Source organism: Nyctibius grandis, chromosome 3, assembly GCF_013368605.1.
Source record: "Nyctibius grandis isolate bNycGra1 chromosome 3, bNycGra1.pri, whole genome shotgun sequence".
In the NCBI taxonomy this organism is placed as follows: Eukaryota; Metazoa; Chordata; class Aves; order Nyctibiiformes; family Nyctibiidae; genus Nyctibius; species Nyctibius grandis.
In genome coordinates, this window is record NC_090660.1 from 102,128,506 (window position 1) to 102,145,899 (window position 17,394).

The window sequence follows — 17,394 nt, forward strand, 5'->3', positions numbered from 1 at the left end:
AATGTTATCACAGGCTCTGGTATGCCTTGATTGCTGGTCAGTTACACTCAGGTATTAGCAAGTCCCTAACTCCTAGGTGCAACTCGTCGTTGTAGCTGTTGTATTTGTGGGTAACACAGTTGCAACAGGTAGAAAAATGGTAGCACCCACGACTGAAATAACATTGTGGATTTATGAGGATTCATAAAGACATAAAGAAACGTATTTCTTTTCAAAGGAAAAATCATGCAGAAGGGAAGGAAGGACTGTTTCTTAATGATGTTCAGGACATGTTTGTTTTAAAGCACCAGAGGAATCTATTGAGTCAGCTCTGCTAAAGCCTCCATCTTCAAATAAATCACTGTAAAACATTAAATGATGCACCTGGGAGATATCATTCTTATGGTGCAGTGTATACTACTAGCACCAGCTTTATAGATAAGAAATCTGATACGCTGGGTAGGTGACTGTCAAGGCCAACTCCTGAGTCATTTGGAAAGCTCTGGTTAAAATTCACTACCTGCTGGGTCCCAGCCTTGCTCTTGCCCACTGATGCAGCCTTCCCACGCAGGAAAGGGAAAGCTGTTTCAGAACTGCACTGCTTCCTACCCTGTGGATTTTGACAGGTGGATTTTCCTGCATGGGATAAATGGCAAAAGAAATTGATGTTTAATACCAGTTGTAACTTGTAGGTAATCTTTTAAAAATATGGGCAGAGTCATTTTAATATAGTTCTTGTTTTAGAGTTAGGATCTTAGATTAGATTTGAGTAGTTATTGACTTACAAGTGTTACAGCAATTTTGGTGGTCGCATGATGTGGAGTCTGAAATATCAGGCGGACAGATTGCATACAAATTGTGCAGCTGGACATAGGATGTAAGGGAACTTGCTCTCATAAATTCATCCAGCTCCATTTACTCTCTTACTTCATTTTCTTCCACATTTCTCTCCAATACTTCTATGTTAATTAGTGTAACCAGAGTCCTGGTGGTAAGAAACCATCTTTTCACTTCCAGCCTAGCTGTATACATGGACTATCTACACCTGTTTTTTTTGCCAACAGTGTTCCTTAGTTTAAAAAGTTTTTGCCTCACTCAAGCATATTTTTAGTCAACAATCATTTTCCCTTGCAGCTTTGGCTAGAATTGTCACAGATTTATTTCTATTAAACTGGATGGATTATAACTGATCTAAGACTAACACTTCTACCCTGTTGTAAAGCACACCAAGTAGTTTATCCTTTTGTAAATTACATTCGATTTTAAGGACATGTAAGATGAGTTTATGGTTAAAGATGGTCTGCAATGCTTAGAGAAGCATTTGGAGACTGTTCTTTGTTATATTTCAGGATGTGGAGCCCTTCTTATGGTGCACAAATAAACAGTTTAACAAAAAGGTCAGCAAAACCAAGACAGACACGGGGCGGGGAGAATAAGAGCTCTGGTGGATTCAAGGCATCAGTAGTTAGAATTAGTGGGATGTTGCAATACATTGCAGACATTTCTGAAGACAAAATCTCATATCTTCCTTCAGCTAAAGACAATTAAGTTTGCAGTAGATACAAAGTGCTCATCAGTCAGTAGACAAGAACAGAGGAAACACTACCATGAGCATGCCCTGTAGCTTCAAAAGACAGACAATGTACCCTACCTGAAAATAGCTGATATAACAGCTGACCAATGACAGCTATTTTTCCATTTCCATCATCTTAAGCAGATGCCACACTCATGCTTGGGACCAGAGGATGATGGAGGAGCAATATCAAAACATCAGCAAGGGTAGCTGCTCAGGCTGCTGCTGACAGCGCTCACCCGCTGCAGCTCTAACACAGATCAATGCTGATAATGTACATGGATAAATGCAGATGCAGACCCTTACAAGCAAATTGCTAGGAAGAGCCAGCAGGAATGCAACTGCTGACCAAAGCAGTCGTGATGAAGGTCTAATAGCTATGGGCAGAGCTCTAAAAAGGGCTGGACTGATCCAGGGATGTTGAGTGTCTACTCCAGCCTTCATTTTTGCCATGTGTCCATTTTGTGTGCTTTATTTAGTGGATGTCTAATTTCAAGCTTCCCTTTGGTTGCTGTTTTCGTTTTTCTTTGGCTTAACAGAAATAAAAATTGAATCTCAAAATGGCAGCACATAGAAAGGGCAGACTGATCGAGCCATGCTCTTTACAGCACTGACTCCTTCACATGGTGGGGTCTGGAATAAAATTTAGGGCAGTATTCAGTTGTCTAAACACAGGTAACTGGTGCCACTAGAGGTGCCCCAGGGTAAGCTGTCTGCTGCCTATCAGAAATGTGTGGTCTCCTGTGGGACCTGCATCTGTCAACCCGGTGCGGATGTCTCGCATTATCTGAGGGCATCACCAATGGCTACTGGAGGTGGGCAACAGAACCACACCACAGCTGTTTCACCAATTTGCTTATTCTTCATATATATCCAATTATGTTCACAAAAATGCATTGGAGAAAAACGAGGTTTTAAAAAGTGTGACATAAACCAGTTCCATGTGCAACACTATGAGCTTTCCTTTCTACCAAGCAGGTGAGCAGCAGAAACCCCTCTGCCTGGTTTCCCACAGATTTACATCTCCTGTCTGGCTGATTTTGGTGCCACTACTGCCTACTGCAGCTGAAGAAATTCCTGTGATGGGCACAGGCATAATGGCTCATCACTGTGTGGATTCTCTGGTGTCTTATAAGGGTTGAGCTCGTGTCTCAGTCTTTTGCTCAGGGGATTTCTAATACAGTCTCTCTCTTCTCAAGATTTTCAACAAACGTAACAGGCACCTAATAATTTTAAGACTAACACCCTGCTGGTAACGTAATCTAAAAAGTGTCCAGTGGGTTCAAATATTTTTAGCTAGAGTAACAGATATATACATACTGCAGTGTCATGCATCCTGTTTCTTTAGGAAGTCAAGCCCCAAATAATCCATAATGTCCCAAAGGTGAGCACAGGAATGTCAGAAAAACAAACAGATGAGCCATAACAATTGAAAACCCATCACAGATAGGAAACTCTGGAACCTGTCGAGATTTCTCAGTTCTCACCGTGCACACTGACTCACCAGTTCAAAGACCTTCGGGGAGCCTTGGCTCCAAGTAATGAGCCAGTTCTCCTCCAACTCAGCACTGCTAGAGCTGCCAGGGCTGGTTTGGGCAGAGATGATCTTGCTGGAGGCAATGGATAAGTGAGCTGACCTCTCAAGGTGCCTTTCAATTCTATGATTTTCTGTATTTCTGTTTTGTGTGGAAAGGAAAATCTGTTTTCTCTGTCTACCAAGAAATGTTCCAAACAATCTAGTCACCTTGTTAGCATAATAAATGACAGGACTGAGGTGTTCAACTCATTAGTTAAATTGTATCTAATATACTACGATCACGGAAGACAGCTTTTGGCAAATCAGCACCTACATGATTAATTTTTTATCAACACACATATACTCAAGATTAATTATTTATCCTTGCAGAAGCCTTTAGTGAGCTATAATGCAACTAGAATCCAAAGTTAACTAGACTAACAGTACTGGATAGGAAAAGAAAAAGGACATGTTTTCTTAGACCCTGTGGTTTTAGTCTTCTAGTACATTACAGGTTGTCAGGATAACATCCTGTTAACAGAACAAACTCTGAACTCCCACTCAAAGGGACAGTCTTACTGACAAACAGCCCAAATCTCATCGCTCATTTTCAAGAATTTCCGTTTACATGAATGAAACACAAGAACAAACATGGGACTAGGCTGCTGTATTTTGATTCTCACCTACTTCCAAAGACAGACTGAAAACATGATGCTACGTTTGTACTTCATCAATATTCTGATTTACTAGAACAGACATTTCCAGTCATAAATATTTTTTTCCATATTTAATGCTACCTGAGGGCCCTTTGAACTGGATCAATTTTTGGATCATAGTAGAAGGTATGAGGATAACAGGAATAGTCACAGCCTTCTACCCTTTATAAGGTATATTATTCTTTTATAATATTGTCACCTTATTTTAAACCTATACATTCCTAATAGAAAATATATCTGCCTGCTTGTGTAGGTATCACACATCTCCGAGCTGTGTGTGGGAGGGCTCTCGGAGCTGGCAGGCAGAGGATCGCCTCTCCGCCGGCAGCCTCCGGCTTTGCTGTGGGATGTATGAGGCAAACTGGCAATGGGGCCCGGCGACCTGTGACTGCTTTCAGTGGCAGCGAGGCCAGCACAGCCCCATTCCTGGCCGTGTCATCCAGTCTGGTGCAGGGCTGCAGATATTCCTGGGGAATAAATGGGTGACTTGCTCAGAAAGCTCCAGACCATCAATCAGAAAGGCTAGAAAAGCAGATAAAACCCATTTTGTTTCAGTGTATGGGTACTTCCATGAGAAAAACTTCCAAATATTAGAGCTCTTCAATATAGCAGAGAAGCAAAAGAAACAAAGAGCAATTACTAGTAGGCAAGGTCAGGTATCATCCAACTGGGAAAGGCTGTCCTTCGGTGAGGATACCTAGTTATTAGCAGATGGTGGGTTCCCCATCTCCTGTCATCCTTGCATCAAAGAAAGATGTTCTTCGGCAAGTTCGTCTTCAGTGAAATTCAAATAATTGAGCTCAATTATTCAGGAAGGAATTTACAAGAAATGTAAAGGCTACTAACATTTGAAAACAAACAGAAGCAAACAGCTGTGGCGTGTTGGCAGCGAGGCAGTATCAGCAAGCACCAGGGTTTGTGCTACGGTAATAAAAAGGTGGGGCTGATAAACACCTTTTTGACATACATCAATTGGCAAGTGCTACCTTAAGGACTATGTGTGTCCTTTTGACCGCAAGGTTTCTTCCTCTGCTGTTTTGTAAAACATACCTATCACTTTTTGTTTGTTTGAGCAATTTTCTCAGTCAACCACAATATATAACTGGAAAATTGTCATATGCCTCCTTGACTGCTCAGAGAATGGTATCGGCGTCTCCAAATGCCATCTGCCAGGCAGGCTGTCACTCTCCCAAATCCTTACGGCTGTTTTAGGTCTAACAGCTGTCCGACAGCAACCTGTACTGTCAGGCTAGCTTGTTGCTGACAGTGTGTTGCGATCATGAACAAAATAATTTCTATATGAATTCTATACTGGACGATACAATAAATGTAAGTCACATAGATTAGACTTCATTACTCAACAGCCTTTCAATGTCTCAGTGACTCTTTCCAAACTGAGAGGTGCAAATAATCTTGTTTTCTACATCTGAAACTAAAACTACAGTGACAAGAAGATCCTAATAGAATTAGTCGCATTTATTTTTCCTACTACAAACAAGTGGCAATAGTGAAGCTAATTGCTCTGACAGTTAATTAAACTGCAAAATTTAAACCATCTCTGTCCTACAACGTCCCTCCTGTTTCTAAGTATCTGTTAATATATCATCTCATAATAGCTTATGGCTAATTTTTTATCCACTCAATTTATTCATGCTCATCACCATGATAAAGTAGTCCACAATGAAGAGAAAAAAACGCTTGGAGGGGGTTGTCTCATGGCTGAATTTTACATTGTCTGATTTTAATGTGTCCAAACCCTCTTGTGGCTGGTGGAAATTCTTAACACAGATTACATGAAAAATCTGTTATCGAGCAGGGTACCATGCAGTGGGAATGCTGAAATTTCAAAACTGCACATTTTATTTCTAGAGGGTTCAATTCATCTGCTTAAATACAGACACCTTTGAGATGTCCCAGAGCACCCGGCGTCTGCATGGGGCTGGCAGAGGTGACACAGGGCTGACAGGGACCTGCCTCCCAGGTGTGGCAGCTGAAGCTGAGGCAGGAAAAGATGGTAGAAATCTCCACCATGCCTGTATTTAGGCATGAGTCATGCCTCACATCTCATCCTTTTAATACTTGTCCTGCAAATGGAAGCCACAAAAAAAAGGCAAACAAATGGCTTTATTCACCTAGGATAAACCTAGAATTCTAAGTCTGGAATAATTCTCTCTTACACTGGAGGTGGATTTGTCTACTTTTATTTTATTGACCATAATCACTGTTTGGAAAACACTTTGTATGCTGGGCCATTAGGTATAATGATAACTAAAATGATTGGAAACTGGCATATTCTGCCTCTTTTTCAGCTGAGATACCAAATCTCTGACTCGCATACTGATACAGAGCTAGCTCAAGTGTTCTTACGTCTTATTAAAAAATTTTACACTCATTACCTCAACTAAGTCTTGTGATGAGTTCTGGTAAGTTAACGTTGGTGGAACTGAAGTAAATTTTTGTGTATGCCAGTACGAAAGCTAACATGACTTACGTATACCTACGCAGGGCTGAAATACACAGACACAATCTTTGGGAACATCATGCTGACTCTTTCACATATTTTAAAGCTCAGTTATTTAAAAGGAGAAGAACTTGAAGGATGTTGCACCCCATCAGGGAAGCCTCAAGATTACATGCTTCTCCTCTTGGCCCCTTCATTGTTTTTAAAACATTCCTCTGCAAGATGCATTATCTAAACACCATCTATGTATTCATAGACACATAGAAGGGCTGTTACTATACAGACATTGCAAGTTTAGTGTCCGACAAACCAACTGTGTCTACTGAACTTGGAGGTTTCTGTGTCTAACTCCTTTCCATCTCACAGGGTGGAGGAGGTCTCAAGATACCCCCACGTCAGCCGAGTCACCCAGAGCAGCAGTAATCAGTCCACTGCTTCAGTCAGTAGTCGTAGTTAACAATAAAGGCAGAGTAATTTTTCTGGATAGTAACAACAGAACTTGGTAGAATATACTAAAATGTTGTATACAAAGGAGAGCGTTAGAGTGAAGATATTTTGGATTTTTTTATGTTTTTGTAAAACATAATTGTTTGACCTGTTTACATTATGTAAAACATAAATGTAATGACCCTTTGATACTTCAGATGGGTTATTTTTTTTTGCCACAAATGCATCATAAATTTTGCATGGGTAGACACTTGTTAACACCTACCACAGCTGCACTCACAGGACAGCCTCAGACCTAAAAGGAACAGCAAATATCCTGGATAAAAGGGGACCATGGAAATGAGAAGAATCTGCCACAGCTCTTCCCCAGTGTTGTGTGGCTGAACAAGAAGGTATTTCTGTTTTCTGCTGACTCTGGGCTTATGGCCAGAGACTGAACAAGAATCGACTGTCACTGAATATTGGTCTGCCAGGGAAAGAAACAACTAGCAATTGTTGAGCTTTTTAATAAAATCACACTGTGGTAAGTAATACTTGTACTAAGGAAACATTTCTACAAGGATACAAAAGTCCACAGGCAACACAGAGGCCCTTGTGATGTTTGTGAATTTATGCCCAATAGGACTTCTCAGGCAGATATGTTCTCCACGTTATACTTACTTTTTTTACCTTCAAGTTCTCAAATCATCTGGCCCATGACAACCTGCCACCCCCCCTTCTTGCATTATATAGTCCTCCCTGGCAGAAGGTTTGGGCTGCTTTACAATGAGAAGATGAAACTCAAGGGCATCCCAGAGAATCTCAAAAAGTGGTTTAAATTAAAAACAAAGAATTCACCCACCCCCCAGATTCATTCAAGTCACAAACATACAAGAGAACAACAGAATACCACATGAAGAGTCTTCCTGGGTTCTTGAGAGACAGAAAATGAAAAAAACAACTACACAGTTTCACAAAAGTCAAAATCCATCAAACTTTTCAAACTGTCATACCACCAAACCCATTGCTGCTATTCCCAAAATGTCCCCAAAGCACCTTTCTTACAGCAGAGCAGCTACCCAGATTTCCAGGTGTATTGATTCTACTTGTGGTAATTTTGAAGACAGCAGAAATACAGATAAGCTTGATGCAAAACTGCAAACAGAGAAAATAATTAGAGACTTTAAATCTCTAAGGATGTGCAGTCAAAAACTTTGTTTAATTGTAGAAAAAGGGACCAGATCGAGTTCAGAGAGCAAAAAAGCGTGTGGAAGTATGCAGATTTGGAGCTGTAACATTGCATCAGGTGCAGCTCTTAACCTAGAGCTCAGTTTCTAAGAGAAAAGTACACTTTAGAGCTGGTTGGAAATTTTTTGTTGAAAGCATTGTTTTCAGTAAAATTTGTTGCTTTTGTTCAAATTAACATGTTCAGGAAGATATTAATTTTGATGAAAGCCCAATTTTAACATAAGACATTTTGATATAGCTGAAAAGTTCCATTTTAACATCCATGTAATGGAACCTTTTCTTTGAACAATGCTTAGCTTTCAGTGAAAACGTCATTTGATAATGACATTTTTTTAAAAAGTTTTAAAACCTAAATCCATTTAACCAAATAAAATACCTCTTCTGACACAGATTATTAATTTGATATTTCTCCCAGCAGAATTTGGGCTATTCAAAAAAATTTCACTTCTGAAATTTCAAAGCAGACAACTTTTTGGAAAGATGCAGTATTCAACAGCATGAAACAACGCAGTTTAACCCAGCTTTCCAGTGCCAGTCTTGACCATGAAAGAGGAGTTGCGTTTGTGCACTGCAGTGCCTCCCAAAGCCACCACAAACCACAGCAACATGTGCTGCAACACCACAGTGCCCCTTTCATCCTTCACAACAGAAGTGCTTACTGGGTCATCTGCTGACAAACTGGTAGTCCCTATAGTTGGTTTCCGTATATCCTCTGTGAGTCTGTAAGACTTGCTCTGGAGGTTTAAAAAACACAATACATAAGACACTCATGAACCTATGGTTGCAAAACATGAGATTAGGAGAAAGAACAAACTGAAGCTGAAAAGCTCTGTTAAGAACGCAATATTTTCAGGCTGTTCCAGAAGCTGTTCTCTGACACAGATGCAGGCATTTCTCCAAGATTACCTGTAATTTCCTAGGGACAAACACAGAATGATGCAATTCTCAGTTGAGTCATGGGATGAATCATGAGATTCTCTTCCAACATGGGCTCACACCTCTTCCCACTGAAGCCTATAGCAAAACTCTGGTGCACTGCACATCCAGGCTACCTAGTCCAGCATGAAGCTCATAAAACTGCTAAACCTGCCTGAGATGCACTGCTGTGATCTCTCTTGCCATAGATAGACCTCAGCTGGCTAGTTTAAACCTAAATTGAATGTGCTTTGCTCTACACTGCATTCAGTGCATTGTCCAGTGAAAGGCTCTCCAGGGTCAGGACGCTCAGGAGATATCTGCCAACAACCCTATGATGTGTGCTTATCACAGAATCACAGAATGGTTGGGGTTGGAAGGGACCTCTGGAGATCATCTAGTCCAACCCCCTGCCAAACCAGGTTCCCCTAAAGCATGTTGCACAGGGTTGTGTACAGGCAGGTTTTGAGTATCTCCAGAGAAGGAGACTCCATGACCTCCCTGGGCAGCCTGTTCCAGTGCTCTGTCACCCTCTACCCTATGTGGAAACATGGGGCTGTGCAGCAGGAGCCTTCTTGGCCTTCTTTCCTATGCAAAGATAAGTTGCTGAACTGCTCGCTTCTTTCCCCCTACACAAGCAGCCAGGCCACAAAAGGATGGTGTGGAGATGGGACCATCCACCCTTTCACAGGGAGACAAAAACTCCTTTGCTCAGTAGCTGGAGCTTTGTGCAAATGGTGTGGGCTCTCTTGCTCAGTCTGTCAAAGAAAACGTCCTGGAGTGCCGTCCAAAAGCAGCAGATGCTCGGCATCTCTCAAGGTCTTGCTGAATTTTAATTAAAAAAATAGTCACGTAATAAAATAATGTAAATCTTAGAGAAACTAATGTAACATTAGCGTGTATCAACAAACAGGCTGTCTTCTATTGATACATACTGTAAAACTGCAGGTTTTCAGCACCCAAGAAGAAAATGTGTTGCTGAATAAATATTGCCTTTTATTCATTAGGTTTAAAATTGGAGCTAAAAGCCCCCAACTACTTCAGCACAAGTGACTTAACTTTCAGAAGCACCAATCATTCACAGCTACCACACAAACTTTTGACAATCAGGTTGTTTTGAAGTTAAATATCTTTGTGCAGATTTAGATATTTATTATTAAACACCCAAATGTTAGCTAAAATTGTCTCAGTCAAAACTCATATGGTAATCTGATGTAGTAAATCCTGACACCTGAATTTTAATCAGGTCCTTCTGTGAGCACCACACTTGGAGATTACTCCTGTCCCTACTATTCAGTGGTAAACTTATGCAAATTTTGACAGTGTTGGCCTTTGGGACAGGATGTTTTTCAAACATCTTTAGGGAATTATTTTAGTGTTCAGAACGTTCCAACACAAACGTGCTAAACTAACTAAAATTAGATTTCCCATGACATCCTACGCATAATTTCTTTTTCCCAAAATTAAAGTGCTGTCCTTTTTAACTAAGCCACAATGAGTGTTAGAACACTCCAAACCTGTATGTTACAGTGATAGTTTCATTATTCATGTACTGCAATTAAGCGATGTTATCAGCTACATACAAGTTTCCCACCCACACTTAGATTAGATTTTGAGGTAAAGTCTTCATTTGCAGCTGTATTAATGCCATTTAAAGTGAAAATGGACAAAAATAAAACCAGGAAATTGTTGCATTCTTGACAATCCAAATGAAATAACTACTTACATGTGAACTGCCCATTTTTGCTTAGCCTGAGTGTGGAAGATGCAACTCTTCTGCTCTTCAGTAAAACAAGCATTCAGATGGAATAGTCAACTTTTACTACAGCAGCTAAATCCTACCCAACCCTGGGTTAATCAATAACTTCTGACATTATTTAAATTCTAGTCATTTCAAGGTGGGGCGTATTCATCATTATATGGTGGCTTTATTATCCCTACTATCTAATATCACATCCTATTGGGTCATGGAGCTGGCTGGTTTTCCAAGGAAAATCAGGATTTCACAATATAAGCCTCAAGATTAGACATACTCATTTATCTAATTGTTATTAAATGATTTATAACATATAGCTATGGTAGTGCCCAACACAAGCTTTCAAGACATTTTAGAAGGAAGGATGTCTCCTCTGAAGGGTTTATATTGGATCTTATGGGATTTAGTGGTATTTAATATGTCATTGAGGACCTCCATCTCCTACAAAATATTTCAAACAGAATCTCACTGCTTTTATTGGGTTTCCATGACAAGGTTTTGGTAGTGGGGGGGTTGCAAGGGTGGCCTCTGTAAGAAGAGACCAGTGCCAGCTGACTCCAAAATGGACCGACCACTGGACAAAGCTGAGCCCTATCGGCGACACTGGTGGTGCCCCTGTGATAACATATTTAAGAAATGGTAAAAAATACTGCACAGCAGCTGTGAGAGAGAAATGAGAAAAATGTGAGAGAAACAGCCTGCAGACACCAAGGTCGGTGAGGAAGGAGGGGGAGGAGGTGCTCCAGGTGCTACAGCAGGGAGTCTCCTGCAGCCTGTGGAGAAGACCATGGGGAAGCAGGTTGTCCCCCTGCAGCCCACGGAGGACCCCACACCAGAGCAGGTCGATGTGCCCTGAGGGAAGTGGCAGCCTATGGAGAGCCTGTGCTGGAGCAGGCTCCTGGCAGGAACTGTGGTCTGGGGAAAGGAGCCCCTACAGGAGCAAGTTTTCTAGCAGGATCTGTGACTGTCCTGGTTTCATTAGGATTTGTTTCAGTTTGTGGCTAGCCATGGTAATCAAGGCCCTGAGCAGTTAAATCCAGGGCAGCTGACCCAGGCTGGCCCACAGGTGTATCCTATAACATAACATCAAGTTCACTATAAAAGGGAGGGCTTGCTGGGGAAAGAGGGGGGGTTCTTTTTGCTCTTCTTGTCATCTTCCTGCTCTTCTTCATTCCTGAAGCAACTCACAAGTGCTCTATAGATAAGTATAATTTTGTGTGTTCTGTGTTGGTTTTGGTTTCTTTATTTCATTAAATCTGCTTAACTTTAAACCTGTGAGTCTGCCTCTTTTTCCCAATTCCCTTCCTTGGTTGGGGAAGGGACATTGGGTGATAGAAAAGCTGTTTATTTTTTAGCCCTGGGTGTGGGCTAAACAGAGACAGTGACCCTGTGGGTTAGTCATGCTGGAGCAGGGGAAGAACATGAGGAGGAAGGAGCAGCAGAGACAAAGTATTATGGACTGACTGCAACCCCCATTCTGCATCCCCTGGTGTTGCTCAGGGGGAAAAGGTGGAGAAGTTGGGAATGAAGGAGTGAAGTTGAGCCTGGGAAGAAGGGGGGCAGGAAGGTGTTTTTAGTTTTGTCTTTGTTTCTCACTATCCTGCTCTATTTTTAATTGGCAATAAAATAAATTAATTTCCCTAAGTCAAGCCTGTTTTGCCCATAATGGTAACTGGTGAACAATCTCCCTGTCTTTATCTCAACTCATGAGCTGCTTCATCTTATTTTCTCCTTCTGTCCTTTTGAGGAGGGGGAGTGAGAGAGCAGCTTGGTGGGCACCTGGCAGCCAGCACAGGTTCTGATTTAGACCTCAGGTAGGACACTCAGAGAAAAATAAGAGAAGAAAACAAGTATACTTTAATTTATAGCAGTTCAGGGGAAAACAAAAATATCTATGTGATTATCTAAGCAAGCAAAAGAAAATCACTGTGTTACTGAAAGTGAGGTAGTAATTCCAGGTTTTAAATAGTTTGATAGACAGTACTTTCCTGCAAAGAACTCCCTACCATTCAAACACACTTAAAAATAAATAGTCAGCTTTGATTATGGTGTTCAAACACATGCAATGTAAAAATCAAATGTGAGTATGAAGAATTTTATCCATAATTCAATGCTTTGTGGTAACATACTGTCTCAAAAGCATCTTCAAAGCCTTTGAGCTGCGAATTACCAACTTCTTTAATAATATTTTTGGGAATAAAGCTGTCCCAAATGACATTAAAGGAAATTCTAAAGTTGGAGAGAAAGCAACTGCAGGGTTTCTCTGGAATGGAGGGCACTCATCAGCTCAAATACAGACTGGTAATCCTACTGCTTTTGCTGGTTGTGAGTGAAATACAGCAGCCCAGAAGGCACAACTCATTAAGGATTTAAAACAAGCAGCAGATTGAGTCATACTATATCATGCTGTGCATGCAAATGGTCTATCTAAACATGCAAATAAGGTATCAATAGGAAAACTGCGCTACTCCCACTGATCAATTTGGTTGACTTAGTTTATGTACTGGGAGTTTAAAAGTTTGAATAATTAATAAAAATTAAGGATTGTATGGTACTTTTCAGCTTTGTAAATAACAGGACTGACTCCCTGCAGAAGACCTGAGGGCCCTACTCCTGTGAGTGATAGACCCCAGGCAACAAGATATCTAGTGAATGGAGTCTGCTTCTACCTATTTCTTCCTTCTTTTGCCAGCAGGATGGAGAACTGAGGGATGGGTATTATGCCATGGCAAGGTCAAGCAGGCTGGATGTAGAGGACAAGAAGGCACTAAGGGCTTATCAGAAGGTTGCCTATCAACATTCTCCTCTGAAAGGTGGAGCAGGGAGAATTCAGAAAGGTGAAAAGGAGATTAAATATTATCCCAGGTAAGAAACACCAAACACTGCATTGCATAACTGTTGATTGTCAATGTTGCTACTCTGGAGATTATTGCTGGTGGCCTAATCACAGCTCTGCTCAATTATTCTGCCCCTCTGAAGATCTACCCCATGTCAATAGTTTCTTTCTAATTGTCTCATTTTTTCTTCCCTTTTGCCAGTGCAATCACTGAAAAGTCTGAGGCAGCTGATAATGGAATAGGAATACTGCATACATTACTGTTACCCTGAGCACTTGAATTTTTAGCTTGTGCATTCTTGTATCTGTGTCTTACTAAAAGTATTATTCAGGTGCTGGTTCCACTAGCAAGATAATTTACCTCAGAACCATCCAAGAAGAAAAAAAAATTGTCCTGCCCTATCGAGAGGTGTGTCTCATTACTGTTATCAAAAGCAAACAGACAGTACCAGCCAAAGACCCATACCATCTGGTTCCTGTGGCAATGGGCAAGGCAAAACGGGTTTCTTATTAATGTCTTTTCATACATCATTTATAAACCATTGTACGGTGTGACAGAGAAAGGCTCATAAGAAACCTAACTGGGGTTGAAAGAATTAAGGATGAGGTCAGGTTGGCAGGCTGTGACCGTGTTCCTGGACTGAATCCTGCCAGTGATATGAGCAGGGAGGCCTTATGTGAGACTCTGGAGATTGTGAGCTGCTCACCTTCTCCTCAGCTGCAGGGATCTATGTGTATCAGCACCATGGGGCATGTCTGCAGGCTGAGGCTTTGTGTCTCTGCAGTTACGCAGAACTGTGATCATCAAAGATACCGGTGACGCCAAAGAAGTAGAACTGGGTCTGCAGTTCTCTGGGGACCTACTTGAAGATAACAGAGCACGGAGTTTCCTTCTGTTGCTTTCAGCTCTGTCACCACTGCTCCAAGGTTATTACCAAGCATGCAGGATAACAGTCTTAAAAAAATCAATGGCACAAGTGATCAGGGGCTCACTTGCTTTGTTTATTCTGCTTATATATCAAATAATTCACTAAAATGTTGTATAGTGTTAAAAATACAGAGACCTTCCCCTATCTGTAATTCCCTGACACTTAAGCAGTAAGAAAATGCTTCTGCATGGGAAGTTGGCACTGATTTTGACACTGGTAAGACTTTAAATGACTCACAAAACCCAAGCTCCTAAGACAAGGAGGGGCACCTGCTGCTATTTTCACAGAATCACAGAATGTTAGGGATTGGAAGGGACCTCAAAAGATCATCTAGTCCAATCCCCCTGCCGGGGCAGGATTGCCTAGACCATATCACACAGGAACGCGTCCAGGCGGGTTTTGAATGTCTCCACAGAAGGAGACTCCACAACCTCTCTGGGCAGCCTGTTCCAGTGTTCAGTCACCCTCACCGTAAAGAAGTTTTTCCTCATATTTAAGTGGAACCTCCTGTGTTCCAGCTTGCACCCATTGCCCCTTGTCCTGTCAAGGGATGTCACTGAGAAGAGCGTGGCTCCATCCTCATGACACTTGCCCTTTACATATTTATAAACATTAATGAGGTCACCCCTCAGTCTCCTCTTCTCCAAGCTAAAGAGACCCAGCTCCCTCAGCCTCTCCTCATAAGGGAGATGTTCCACTCCCTTAATCATCTTCATGGCTCTGCGCTGGACTCTCTCTAGCAGTTCCCTGTCCTTCTTGAACTGAGGGGCCCAGAACTGGACACAATATTCCAGATGCGGCCTCACCAGGGCAGAGTAGAGGGGGAGGAGAACCTCTCTTGACCTGCTGACCACACCCCTTCTAATACACCCCAGGATGCCATTGGCCTTCTTGGCCACAAGGGCACACTGCTGGCTCATGGTCATCCTGTTGTCCACTAGGACCCCCAGGTCCCTTTCCCCTACGCTGCTCTCCAACAGCTCTGCCCCCAACTTGTACTGGTACATGGGGTTGTTCTTGCCCAGATGCAGGACTCTACACTTGCCCTTGTTATATTTCATTAAATTTCTCCCTGCCCAACTCTCCAGCCTGTCTAGGTCCCTCTGAATGGCTGCGCAGCCTTCCGGCGCATCAGCCACTCCTCCCAGTTTTGTGTCATCAGCGAACTTGCTGACAGCGCACTCTAATCCCTCATCCAAGTCATTAATGAATATATTGAATAGAACTGGTCCCAGAACCGACCCTTGCGGGACTCCGCTAGACACAGACCTCCAACTGGACTCTGTCCCATTGACCACCACTCTCTGGCTTCTTTCCTTCAGCCAGTTCACAATCCACCTCACTACCCGATCATCCAGACCACACTTCCTCAGTTTAGCTGCGAGAATGCTGTGGGAGACCGTGTCAAACGCTTTACTGAAATCGAGACAGACCACATCCACAGCTTTACCATCATCTATCCACCGGGTAACATCCTCATAAAAGGCTATCAAGTTGGTTGAGCATGACTTCCCCTTGGTGAAGCCATGCTGAGTGCCCCTAATGATCCCCCTATCCTTGATGTGCCTAGAGACAGCACCAAGAACAAGTTGTTCCATCACCTTTCCGGGGATGGAGGTGAGGCTGACCGGTCTATAGTTACCCGGGTCCTCCTTCTTGCCCTTTTTGAGGACTGGAGTGACATTCGCTTTCCTCCAGTCCTCAGGCACCTCTCCCGTTGCCCACGACTTAGCAAAGATGATGGAGAGTGGCCTAGCAATGACTTCCGCCAGCTCCCTCAGCACCCGCGGGTGCATCCCAGCAGGGCCCATGGATTTATGGACGTCCAGGTTGCTTAATTGGTCCCTGACCCAGCCCTCATCAACCAAGACAGATTTCTCCTCTATCCTGACTTCTGAGGCCTCAGGGGTCCGGGGCTCCTCAGGACAGCCTCCAACAGTATAGACAGAGGCAAAGAAGGCATTCAGTAACTCTGCCTTCTTTTTATCCTCTGTCTCCAGGGCCCCCACCTCATTCATCAGTGGGCCTACATTGCCTCTAGTGTTGGTTTTACCTGCAATGTATTTGAAGAAGCCCTTTCTGTTGTCCTTGACCTCTCTTGCAAGGTTTAATTCCAAGGAGGCCTTAGCTTTCCTAGTTGCCTCCCTACATCCTCTGACAACAGACTTATAGTCCTCCCAAGTGGCCAGCCCCTCCTTCCATGATCTGTACACCCTCTTCTTCCACTTGAGTTTGCCCAGCAGTTCCCTGTTTAACCATGCAGGTCTCCTGGTACCCTTCCTTGACTTCCTACCTGTTGGGATGCTCTGATCTTGAGCTCGGAAGAAGCAGTCCTTGAATGCTAACCAACTATCTTGGGCCCCCTTACCTTCTAGTACCCTGTCGCATGGGATTTCCCCTAGCAATTGCTTGAAAAGGCCAAAGTTGGCCCTCCTGAAGTTCAGGGTTGTGATTCTGCTAGCTATTCTGTTCCTGCCACATGAGATCCTGAACTCTACCATCTCATGGTCACTACAACCAAGGCTGCCCTCAACCTTCACCTCTTCAACCAGACCCTCCTTGTTAGTGAGGATAAGATCCAGCAGTGCTCCTCTCCTAGTTGGCTCATCCACCATTTGCATCAGAAAGTTATCATCAACGCACTGGAGGAACCTCCTGGACTGGGGATGGCTGGCTGAGTAGGCCTCCCAGCAAATATCAGGGTAGTTGAAATCCCCCATGACAACCAGGCCCTGTAATTGCGAGACTGCTCTCAGCTGCCTGTAGAAGGCCTCATCACCTTCCTCATCCTGATCCGGTGGCCTGTAATAGACACCCACAACAGTATCACCCCTGCCAGCCTGCCCCTTAATTCGCACCCACAAACTCTCAGCTCAAGGAAGCAGCTTCCTTGATGATATTAATCCACTTCCTCAAGACCCTGTATGAATAAGACAGGCTGCTGTTGGCATTCAGGTCTGCACGCTTTCAGTCCCCACACTATGCAGACCACATCCACTCAGCTGGTGTAGCCCAGGGCCACTGCTAAATGAAATCATC

At 42.8% G+C, this 17,394-nt stretch overlaps 1 protein-coding gene across 1 annotated transcript in view; it reads right to left on the reverse strand.

The window, feature by feature from the left end:
- ANXA13 (annexin A13) overlaps positions 1-17,394 on the reverse strand; it is a 33,061-nt gene that overhangs the window by 14,413 nt on the left and 1,254 nt on the right. The gene's annotated exons all lie outside the window — the stretch shown is intronic.